The sequence below is a fragment of the Cuculus canorus genome, chromosome 1, assembly GCF_017976375.1.
Source record: "Cuculus canorus isolate bCucCan1 chromosome 1, bCucCan1.pri, whole genome shotgun sequence".
Lineage (NCBI taxonomy): Eukaryota > Metazoa > Chordata > Aves > Cuculiformes > Cuculidae > Cuculus > Cuculus canorus.
This window is the reverse complement of record NC_071401.1, coordinates 88,379,325-88,392,259: the sequence shown is the minus strand read 5'-3', so window position 1 is coordinate 88,392,259 and position 12,935 is coordinate 88,379,325. Positions and strand designations below refer to the sequence as shown.

The following is a 12,935-nucleotide window of genomic DNA, read 5'->3' as shown; positions in this document are numbered from 1 at the left end:
AAAATTTAGAAAGCTATCTTTGATTTTTAGACTTCTATCAAGTCTATTAATTGCAATAGCCCAGATGCAAACTTAGCTGGAGAGGAAAATATTGGTATTTGGTATTTGCCCCATTCCTTCTGTTCTTTCATAGTTAGAAATACCAGCCTTGCTGGTCCTTTTTTTCTGAACGTTTTTAACTGGTCGTGAGTGCTGTTATGCTTTCCTTTCAGAGAACATGAAAAACTGCACTAGCACAGGTCATGAAACCTCATTCCAAAATATCATGGTTAATGGTTGTAAGCCTTAAATACTGTTCTGCTGGTTTCAATATTTTTTTTTCTCACCCTTGTGAGGTTTCCAGACAGATACTTGCAGTCTTTCAATGTGCAATGGTATTTTGATAAAGTAGTCACTCTCTCCTTAGTGCTCTACCAGAATAGTAAAGAACTATTGTACCAGGGGTTGGAAAAGAAACTCTAAAGATTGAATAACTAGAGCTTTGAAAAACTATTTGATTTTGCTAGAGCTTGAGGCAATTATTTTCTCTGGCTGCAGTCATCCTAACCGCAACAACCATTTTGTTCAAATTCACCCTAGAATAAAGCCTACTCAAACCCATTTTTAATGGGTTTCACTACAGATTTTGCTCCAATCCAGAACTACCACAAACCCTGGAAAACACACTTTGATTTTCACACCTGTCATTAAAATCTGCCCCCATGAATATGTGTATATCTTAATTTCACATGATTTGAGTTTTCATAGAAGACTGAGTACTACATTTCCAGATGTATGAGTGAGTGCCCATCTAAGTAAGGGAATTAACCATTTAAATCGTTGTGTGAAAGGACACTACAAGGATTCCTCTCGTCCACTGTGCCACAGAATTCTTTAATAGAACAAAAAGCCCAATTTTAATACAGGGATCCAGATCCTCCTGTAATATAAACTGATATGGTTCTGCTGAAGGAAAAAGAATTTTCATTATATTGTTTGGTACTGACACCTGTTTGGGTTCAGTTTGGTTCAGGTCCATTCTTAGTGTCCCTGAAACTCAACACTTTAATACAAAATTTTGTTACGACAGAAGGAAAAGAAAGGTCTCAGATAGCCAGGAAGTTGAAATAAACTAACAGGGCTACCTGAGGACATTAAAGCATACTCTTCCTCTGCTAAAATCATTGGATACTTTCAGCCAAAATCCACCAAAAAACATAACTAGTAAAATTTGTTTATTTCTAGTGAATCCTGGACATCAAGTACTGCACAGAATTTTATTATGATAGTGTCGTGATCATTACTGCTTGACTGTTTCTACACAGTCTCTTGCTGATCTTCCATTATATTTCTTTATATGACAGGGTTTCAAAACCTAATTGAGAAGTCAGCCTCTACTACTGAAGATCATACTATTGCAGTGCAACAAAACCCACAGGCAGAAAGCCAAAAATTATGGTAGACTATGCTGTGTGTTTATGAATCAACAACCTCAAAATACAGCAGAAATTAGCTGGAAGTGCAGCCCTAGTAAATTAAGTGGATCAACATTGTGAGATTCTTTAAACAGTAACAGAAAGTTGCAACATACTAAAAGTCATTGGAAAGAATATGATCATGCTCCCCCTAATTTAAGGACGCAGAAAGTTACTTTTATGATGAAAAAGTAACTGGTATCCAATTAATTCAGGAACATTTGCTTGAATGTCAACTCCAACCAACTGAAAGATTCTCCTTATTTGTAGGGAACCATGCAATAGACCCCAGCATGCTCTCCGCCCACTATCACTGCATCTTCACCCCATGCAATGAGACAACAAGAGGGGCAAGACACTGACATCAAAAGGGGAAAACCCACTGTGTCATTCTTCCTCCAACTTCAGCTTGCACTTACACTTATGCAAGTGAAAACTATCTCTACTGTAGAACCAGTGACAACAGTAAGTCAAGAAGCTCTACTCAGCTTAGTGATCCCTGCCTTGTTATCAGTTATTTTATCATTTGAATTCCACATTAAAAAAAAAAAAAAAAAAAGACAGTTACAAGAATCAGATCTAAAGGGGAATTTTTGAAAATGCACAAATAAAGGCAGTTTCAAAAAAGCGCAAATCTATACATCAGATGCCGTCTGCTTCCAATCAGAATCAGGACTGTATCAAGTCAAAAGGCAAGAGTATCAAAAAAGACTTTGATCATTCCTAGCTTCTGAGCATAGGACAACCAAAAAAACCAATGTCCTACACACAGTACTTACAATAAACTATTCCAGCATAAACAGCTTGTGCATTTAAAGTCTTTTTTTTTTTTTTTTTTAATTCATGAGGGTTTCCAATTTAAGATTAGCTGCTTGGGTACTTGTGATACAAATTAATACAAACGTACCCCAAGCGAAATAAAACATCATTTGTGACATTACTTGCTTTTATTTCCAAATACTATCTTTTCGTATCCATAAGCACAGTATGACAAACTAAAATGTCTGCATAAAATTCATCAGAAGTGAGCTCATTATTTCAATTCACATATAAACAGTACTATATTAATTATTTAAACACTTAATAGAGAATGTGCACTTTTAAAACTCATGTCCCATCAATGATTTTGACATTTCTGCTCCCTTTCACATTAAGATGAGACACCATTGGCAAGGTCCAAAGTAATTTCAGGGCAAATCCTAAATCAGAGACTGTCTCAAAAAAAAAAAATAAATCTTAAAAAAAGTTCGATCAAGGAGGACATTTACCTTATCATGGATGATACTGTTTAAACAGCTCCTCAAGAGCCTCGCAACCAAAACAAATGCCTGCCTAAGGGCATTCAGGAAAAACAGGAAATCCAAAGGAATACTATTTTTCCTGAGCGATGCTGAAAGTCCTAATACTGGGAGAATGAGCTGTTAAATTAACGTAAGTAGCCTCCATTCGGCTTCCACACACAGAAAAGCCAAAGCCTGGCAGACATATACTAAGGAAAGCACAGGATTTACAAATATACCAGCAGCACCATGACATGCAGAATTCCTCACACCCAAGTCATTAAGGGCACTCCTTGCTCACCCAGCATCAGCCAGGTGACATTTGTGTTTGCACAGGTTACTCACACTTCTCCACCTTTCTTTGCTGCCATAATTATTTTACAGCAGAAACAGAACATACCAAGGAGATATAACCTTCTCCCTTATTAGTTTCTGTCTTACCTGATAAATTATTACTCTCCAGTGCATCAATAATTTTTCTTCTTCTGACTCCCTCCTACTTGTCCATATCATTCTGATAGCAAGGATTTCACAACTAAACAGGGTTAAAAACAACAGTTCCATTAAAAACTTAGTTATGGCTTCATTATTTTTTCCCCTCTAAAACTTAACACCGGTAATAACAATGGAGGAGGAAAGATACAGGTGTCGATAGTTTTCACTACTATATGGTCTTAGTCTACTTAAAATGTACCTATAGATACGTATACATCTATATATCTAATGTACCCATAGAAATGATATATCTGTAGAAATACCTTTATAAGTATCTAAAGCAAAGGGCTAGAAATGCTCCTGGAGGGAAATACATATTTGTGCTTTAACTCTACAGTATGGCAAAAGTCAATAACAGTGTGAGAAAGGGAATTCAGTCTCTTATTTCCTTCATTTTGCTCTTCCCCAGCTCCTCAGGCAATAGTGATTTTGTGCGAAGATTCAGGAAAAGGACTGAGGTTTTAGAAGTGATATTAATCACTTAGAAGTGACATCTCTTCTTAACCCTGACCTTTTCTACACTCCTGCAGTGCCCCAGAAGTAAGGAGACAAGCTCAGATTCAACCGATACACAGTTGCTCAAAAACCCATGAACTGGGCCACCTGGTAACTGCAAATGAAAAATATCATCTCCAAGTGACAAATGGTTGGCTTTCAAACAGTGCTTCCTCACAGAAATCTAATAACAGAATCCTTGGAAACAAAGTTTCCAAGGTCATGGACATTTGCTTCCATGGTATTCGCATAATAACCTGCAAGTTCTGTACATACCTATAAAACAAACAAAAAAAAAAAAACCCAACCACAAAACTTTCCTTCAATCTCCACTCTCCTGTATTTAGCACCAATGCATTTCCTGGGGTTGAACAATTCCTGTATTGTCCCCATCCCTGTAATACCTTATATGAAAAACTGGAGACATTCATGCTATGAACAAGTTTTCCTCGCCTTAGCTGATACACTGTGACTTCCATGGTTTGTGAGGCTTTAGAGTTTACAGGTATTAGTCCAATCCAAAAGCTACTGCACTCCCGGTGGAGAGACACTTAGCAGAGCAGCTACATTCAGATTATTATTCCAACACATAACGCAATCACTCCTCAAAGCACAGTCTCCTTCACATGAAATGGCTGTGGTAAGAGGTGATTTCTCACAAAAAAGTAAAAACTGTGACAAAAAGCTATGACAATTACATCTGGAATCAAGATACACAGCAAATGAAAAGATAACTTACACGTCAACAAAGAAGGATGCCCCAGAGAATTTAAAAACTCCAGAGATGCACTGAAGTGAAGATGCAGACACTCATTTAAAAAGAAAAAAAAAATTAATTAAATGCTCATTTAAAGAGATTGCTGCTAATGCTGATTTGTGGAATACAGTACAAACCACGATGGAATTTTGTTTCATTTCTGACACTCATTTATGTTTCTAAGCAATATAAAAAGCACACCCAGGGAAAAGTTACACAGGAAATAAAAAGGTACAGATTAGAGTAATTGAATTATGAAGAAATTTCAGTGCAGGCTGAGATGAAAACCAAAAACCCCACAAATTCAGTTCCCAAGCAATTGATTCTGCTCTGAAACTGTGCCTCAGCACAGCTCACCTCGCAGACAACATCAAGTTGGGTAGGAGGCTAGAAAGGAACTACAGAGGGATCTGGACAGGCTGGATTGATTGGCCAAGGCCAGCTGTATGGGATTCAATAAGGTTAGGTGCCGAGTCCTGCACTTGGGTCACAACAACCCCATGCAGTGCTACAGGCTTGGGGAAGAGTGGCTGGAAAGTTGCCTGGCAGAAAAGGATGTGGGAATGTTGGTTGACAGCCGGATGAACGTGAGCTAGCAGTGTGCCCAGGTGGCTAACAGCATCTTAGCTTGCGTCAGAAATGGTGTAGCCAGTAGGAGTAGGGAAGTTATCATTCCCCCTGTGCTCATCAGCACTGCTGAGGCTGCATCTCAAACACTGTGTTCAGTTTTGGGCCCCTCACTACAAGAAAGATATTGAGGTGCTGGAGTGTGTCCAGAGAAGGGCAACAAAGCTGCTGAAGAGTCTGAAGCACAAGTCCTATGAGGAGCAGCTGAGGGAACTGGGGATGTTTAGTCTAGAGAAAAGATGGCTAAGGGGAGACAGTTTTGCTTTCTACAGCTTCCTGAAAGGAGGCTAGAGCGAGATGGGTGTTGGCCTCTTCTCCCAAGTGACTACTGATAGGACAAGAGCAAATGGCCTCAAATTGCAGCAGGGGAGGCTCAGATTGGCTATTAGGAAAAATTTCTTCACCAAAAGGGTTGTCAAGCATTGGAACAGGCTCCCCAGGGAACTGGTTGAGTCACCATCCCTGCAGGTATTTAAAAGATGCATAGACATGGTGCTTAGATACATGGTTTAGTGGTGGACTTGGCCATGCTAGGTTAACAGTTGGACTCGATGATTTTAAAGGTCTTTTCCAACCTAAACAATTCTGTGATTCTATATAGAAAGCTACATAGAATAGAGCCACTCAGTGACACCCAAGACAGACTAAAATGTAAGCAAAACCCCCTACTTTTTAATAGCAAAGACAGGTTGGAACAGAAAGAAGGCAGAAGGCTTCATTGGCACATCTCATATGTACCTATTTTGTTCATTGGTATACATTGGATGTATACATTTATATGGTCCTTCTATATAAATAGATGGGGAAAACTACTGTAAAGTTCCAAAAAGATATACACAGATATCAGCTTCCTGTGCCTACCACAAATATACCTCCTATGTACCACCCTTTGGACTCAAATCCACACTGTTCTTTCAGGTGTACTCATCCAGCTGTTTTTACCTATTCTGCTTACCTAAGTTTCCAGGCTCTGGGACAACATATCTACACATTCATCCCTGCTATGAAGGAAGTTTGATTAGAAGGCAGAGTAAACACAGTGAAGGCAATAGCAGTGAAGAACTGGGAAACAAAGTGCTCAGTTAGAGTAATCCTGCAGCCATTGCTCTGTCAAAGAGATTCCCTTCCTCCCTCCCCACCCTGTATGACCAAACATCTTACTAATAGACAGCAGTTAATCATCAGATATAAAATTCAATTCTCTTAAAAAGGAAATTTAGAGGAGAGAGCATTATGTAATAAGAACATGTTTTGTAGACAGGCAAACAGCTAGATGACGAGAACATCACACTGAAAATTGTTCAGTAAGTTCCTTCATGCCTACCGCTTTTCCACTCTGAAAAATACAGCAACGACACAAAATTCCCATGGAAATTTGGTTAAGTAAGCATTTTTCCATCCCAAAAGAACTTAAGAGTTCAACTACCATGAAATCTTATAAAAGTCAAAACATGAGAGTATTCCTCAGGGACAAATGAAGAGCTTAAGACAGTTTAAAAATGTTAACATGTTAAATCACTTCAAATACTTAAGCACACTGTTCAAAAATCATACCCATACCTCCAGCCTTCCAAACCACATTCCTCAAACCTCATTCAAGTGTATGAACAGCAACTGTCACCTTCCAGAGCTTCACTATAATCACTTAGATGCAAAACAGAAGCATAGAGAACCCTGGATCTAATTGCTTTTGTGGAATAATTTATATTAGAGATACACAGAAAAGCATATAGCCAAAGCCTAACCACCAATATTATTAAGCCCTTTTACATCAAGAAACTTTGGTGAGCAAAGGCAAGAAACAAAAGAGTACATGGAGAGCATGCTTTCAGAGATGACACAGCTTTCCTGATGATGAGCCTAATAGAGGTAATAATAGTTCATTATAATCACCTGTTCCAACCTTCCCTGCCTGTAGCCCTATAAGGTTCCTCCATTTTGTCCTACTAGAAACAGATCTGCTTTAGGAAAAAAAAAAAATCCCTGGTTTAAAGTTTTTTAAAGATTAAGAACTTCAAGAACTTATTAGTTAAATAAATGCTGTCGGTTTAATAAAACTGCACTCCCTGTCCAACACTGGCTGTTGTTAAACCTTTTCTCACTTGAGTTAAGAGCCCATTAGTCCTCACCTAGACATTTTGAAGCAATGATTCAATCATCAATTTTATTCTTTTGGATCCACTCAAGACAGCCCACGCTCTGAGAGGCTGTACAGCCTCAGCACGCCCCTTTTAAATGTTTTATACATTGCAGTAGGCTGCACCTTGCACACAAATCACTCACCTGAGGTGCACACAGCCAAACAGTAACACTTGTGCACTTAACAAATAATTTTTCCACCTGCCTCTCTACCTTCTCATATTCCGGTAAAGGTCTCATCTGACTGACTGTCCATCAACACCCCTCAAGCCTTTCTAACAATCACTAACTCTGAGCCACAGAATCCCCTAATTCACTATGTCTTGAGGTACCACTCCACACCTGGTTATGCTGAAATGCATATTGGCCAGCTGCACTCAGTAACTACCAAGTAACCCAAACTACTTCACGTAAGTGGTTCTCGGTCTCCATCATTTACTCTCTTCTTTATCTAGCCATAACAAATAAAATTCAAGGAGTACTTTATTATATTTAAGAATAAGTAGACTATGTTTTATAAAGCAAACACCTGGAAGAAAACTTCAGGTATCACGCAACCAGAACTGATCAGCAGGTGAGGGGCTCTGTGGAACCCAGGTGACAAAAAGCACAGATAAGTGCCCGCTCCTTATCGTCACTTCCCCTGAACAACAACCACAAACAGCATCATTGACGGGCAAGAGCCACTACCTTCAATTTCGTAATAATGTATAGTAGAAAGCAGTAAAAAATAAAGCCCAACCAAACACGCCAGCATCTCCCGCGAGGTTACTAACGCCAGAAGCATCCTCTCTCCACGGCGGGAGGCGCAGCCCCACGCTCCAGGCTCCCTCCTTTTCCACTCATGGAATAAAAAATCCCCCAAGCTGTTAGTATTAAGAAAGAGGGACTTACAGGGACCCTCGGGAAGAGAGAAGTAACGCTCACGAGCGGCAGCTCCCCCGGCACAGCACCCGAGGGATCCGGATGCCAACTCCGCGCAGCTCGGAGGAGCTGGAAGGTGCAGTCCCGCTCCCGGCACGGAGCTCACACGGAGCCAAACACGCTCCTCCACCCGCGCGGAGGGTAGGAGCAGACCCGCAGGTGCAGCCCTGCGGCAGCCAGCCTCGCCCTCTCCCCGCTCTCCTCCCGCAGCCACGGGTTCCCAAGGCGCTCGGCGGAGGCTGGAGCCGCCCCCGGGGTGGTTCCCCGCTAGGAGGGGAGCTGCCGCTCCGCAGCGCCGTGCCCAGCGCCGGCCGGGGCTGCGGGGAGCTGCTCCCCCTTGGCTCCTTTCTTCCACCGCGGGGCACTCCTCGCTTCCAACACGGGTCTTCCCTTCCCACGGGGCTGAGGAAGAGAGCGCATCCCGCGTTTCTGGCTGCGGCGGCTGCGCTTCCCATTAGTATCACCTCCTCGGCGGTGTTTGAGCGGCGCGCAGCTTAGCAGCTCGGCGATTCCTCGGAATGGGCTCGGAAAGCGGGGAAAGGGCTCGTTTGCAGTTTTAGGATTTTTCACGGGTTAATAAACAGCAGCTGTACCTGTGCTGTGCACTAAATGAGGCAAGTGACCAAGAGGTAGAACAGTATTCGAGTGTATAATAAAAGTCAGTTGCTGTAGCCATCCTCCCTACAGCTATACAAGGTCTAACACACACACTCTCACTCTCTCTTTCCTTCTCTTTCTCTCTTTCTAGCTCTCTCTCTCTGCCTGTAACTCTTTTTATTTAACAAACCAAGAAAATCAGCTACGATCGCCTTCAAAATAGTTGGCATCTGAGCTGACACACAGCTGCATACAATGCTAGCAACATTCAAAGCAATTCTGCAAATCATTTTCTGAACAGCTGTTTAGCACCTGCATTGCTTTTTGCTTTCACATCTTCCTCACTGACAAAAAATGGGTTCCTTTGAGATTCAAAAATGTGTGCATGGGACATACACTCTTCACTGTAAGCTTCACTCAAGAACTGAAATATTTCCATCATGGATTTCCTGAATTTCGCAGGAAACTTCTTTTTAACCTGCTGTTCACTCTTACATCCTGACTGAGGGTAAGAAAACGTCTATGTTTGAACATACGTCCACTTGTACTGAGTGAAGGGATAAAGCTGAGCCTTGTCTGACTATGACAATTTAGAACATGTTCTGTAACCACCTCTTTGTCTCTCCCCTCCCACTCTTTGTTCCTGAGCTATAGGACTAGTCTAGTTTTTGTGTCAGATCTCATATATGATAGTTCTTAAGATTTATGACCACCGCTTTTAATAGTTCAAGTGAGCTAGATCAAACAGCTTGAAGTATTACAAAATATTCCAAATTTCAAAAGTAACCAAGCAAAACGGCATCTTGATTCATCCAGATGAATTGAATGATTCATTCACCCTCACAGGCATCCTTGGGTGCCTGAAGAGCTCACATAGGAGGCATCCAAGAAAGATAAGGAAAATAATTTAGCGTGTATTTTCTAATATGTTTTTAAACTGGTGCAGCTTTTTTCACAGCTGCAACTAACTTTTAAACTGATCTAATGTTATCACTTTCAAAATATTCCCATGTACGCAACCAAAATTTCCTATTCAGCTTTCACATTTAAAATTAGAGATTCATTTTAAATTAAACTTGCAGTTTATGCACATTAGTTGTTACTTTCAAATTCTTAGCATTGCATTTTTAAAGAATTATCGTGCTTGCATTGTTCCAAATAACGCATATGTTGGAAAGTTTATACTTAGGAGGTACAATGCTTACTCGGTTAGTATACAAATACAATCCCTTTGAAGGCTAATTAGAGTTTGCTACATGTTATGCCCACAACATTACTTTTTGACTTGTTCAGGGAAACCTATTGAAGGGATCAGCTACAAATTAAATGCTCAAGTACAGTTTGTCCACAGCTACTGGAATGATGCACTAGTCTCTATTGCACTGTGGATCATTATCTAAAAAGTCACACAGGTGAATATATTCTGCAATGCATGGCTTAATTTTAAGTAGTAAACCATCAGTTTCAGATTTATGTAGTTTTTTACGTGTTTCATCTTGAAAATGTTGTTTGGGGGGCTGGTGAAAGGAAGGGCTAATACCTGTTGGCACAAGAACCCCAAAGCTCAGATACAATGTGACCAAGCAGGTTACCCAAATACAAGGAGAATTCTGAGAAACATCACAGACATTTTGTGTTTCTGTTGGAATAGAAACAGCCATTCTTGGAGACCAGAGGCCTCATACTATTTTAGTAGCATTGCCCCATACCAGTGCCCTTTGTCATCCATAAGAGATCACGTGAACCAAAGGCTTCATAAATCAGGATAACAGATATTTCTGGCCTGTTTAGAACAAAGAGGATAACAGATATTTGTGGCCTGTTTAAAACAAAGGTAAAGCATTCTTGCTATTATTTCTTCGGTGACTTTAATCACTGTAAAGAATTACCCCACTATGGTCCCAGACCACAGCTTTGTTAGGAATGACTTGTAAACTCATGGCTCTTTTCCAGAGTGCTATGGCAACTCTCCTGTCCTATGGAACAGTGGCTTTCCAGCCCGTTTTCTTCCCTGGATACAGGACTGCTGACTCCACACACCAGAAACTTGAATATACATTTATATCCCAGTTCACACAGCCACTACTTCTTTCAGACATGGAGAACTATCAGAAATTGCACAGAGTTTTGTTCAATAACATTAATGGGCAAAACCTAGTTTGCTTTCATTTCAAGTAGTGCTCTGCAATCTTTTATCTCTTCTCACCTAATCTAATCTGTCAATAAATATCAGAAAAACAGGTTATTGATGCAGTTTGCTAAACTAAAAGATTTGGAGTAAGTAATCATGTGGCATGAAATAGAAAAGAGATTTTTTAATAAACACTCATCACCATTAGCAGCAAGAGTTGCTGTGGGATAAGTGTTTACATTTCACTCCTAAATAACGCAGGTGCTAGGAGCAGAATATGAAAACAAAATTCTAAAAGAAAGTTTTGTCAGGGAAGTTGAGATATGCAAGCTCTCACTGTCCAGTTGAGCAGCCTCTAGGCTATTTTCCAGAAGTATAGTTGCAGGGGTAATAAAGAGAGAGAAGTGTGCCTTTTACTAATTCTCATTGCTCAAGGTTTTGAGCTGTTGCACTTGGTAGATAGTGCATAAAAAACTTCATTAAAAAAGTCTTCATAAAAAAAAAACAACCAAAAAAAAACACCAAAAAAAAACCAACAAAAAAACACCAAAAAACCCCAAAACCACCCCAAACAAAACCAAGACTTCAGCAGTGTCTTCCATCAACTGGATTGTTATGAAAGCTACTTTAATAGTAGTGTCCTATTTCTGTGTGATTTTTTTTCAGTGGTTTGGGATCTTGTATGTTCTGCATTTTAAATGAAGAACTTTTTGGCTAAATAGGATCCCTGCTCAAATTTTAATGTGACTTGGGATATTGATGTGCTTCTCTCCACTGCTAGTTAAAAGGGGGAAAAAGTATGTTTTTAGAAAATGCCTGTTTTGATGCACTAATAAATAATAAGGCAAAATAACATTTCAAGAAGAAATGCAGTAACCGCTGGAGAAGCAATAGCACCACTATGTGTTTCTTTAAACAATCTGTCAGCTCGTTCAGCGTTCCTTCTTGAAAGAAGACAGATTTATTCAATCAATGTCATTACACCTGCTGTTTTAATTTTATTTAAACATATTTAATTTCATTTGAGATTGCTTCTTCACGATTCCTTCTTGATGAGTGTGTGACATATGAGGTTTGTTGGAATTTGACATAACCCTGCCAACTATGTTCTTTTCAGTGTGCATCATAAACGTTCACAAGATCGATGCAATCGAGTAGCATGGAATCCAACCTACCTGCTTTTCTTAAGACTTGGATTTTGTGTTTATAACAGTAGTATTGGGATGCAAGTCAGAGTCTCTTGCCCCTGACCTTACTTGTCCCGCATTTCTTACTTCTGCAACATGAAGACATTTTCTTATTACAAAGCCAAAATACTTACCTCTGATAGAAATGTAATTTTTCAAGCTGCATTCCAGTTATTCACTATTTTCTTAGCCTTCTCTTCCTCTCCATGCTGAACAAGCACCATCAAAAGCAGGATCAGGATGCAGGAAATGTTATACAAGAAGGAAAACTTCTCTTATACAACAGGGCAACATTTTGAAAAGGCAACTGCTTGAGGTTTTTCTTAATGTTAGTTACAACACGAATAGGAAAACTATAACTTGCAGGCTTAGCAATGAAAAAGGGGGAAACTCTGTCATTAACTATTCTGAGACAAGGCCATTTCTGTTTCAGCCAGTGAAAAGACTTAGAAAAGCAGGTACTCACAAAAAAAAAAAAAAAGCTTTTGAGGGTAATTAGGGTCTTCTATTCAGTTTAAAGGAGAAGTTAAAAGCAGACTTAGAGATATAGAATGCAGGAACATATTTGTACGTCTCTCCCTCACATCATAAAATAAGGACTTTATTTACTTGCTCTTGCTTCTCTGCAGTACATTTAAAAGAAAAAGAACTTAATGGCATCTCACTGCGCTATATGAAGGCAATATTTGTATTACTGTCTAGAATGAACTCATGCAAGCTAAGGGAATGCTCTTACAGCCCCAATTACTGTGTGTACTATTAGCTTAGACAATTATTTTTATGTCAGCTGTGGTGTTCTTGGCACAAGTAAGAACTGTAAAATGAAATGCTGCATAAAGAAACATTCAA

General features: G+C 39.8%; 1 protein-coding gene across 3 annotated transcripts in view; it reads right to left on the bottom strand.

The window, feature by feature from the left end:
* SYTL5 (synaptotagmin like 5) overlaps positions 1-8,355 on the bottom strand; it is an 87,794-nt gene extending 79,439 nt beyond the window's left edge. For all 3 annotated transcript variants that reach the window (XM_054056739.1, XM_054056740.1, XM_054056741.1), the window contains exon 1: positions 8,142-8,355. The gene's annotated coding sequence lies outside the window, so the exon portion shown is untranslated. The remainder of the gene's footprint in view (positions 1-8,141) is intronic.
* Between the last annotated feature and the right edge of the window lie 4,580 nt (positions 8,356-12,935).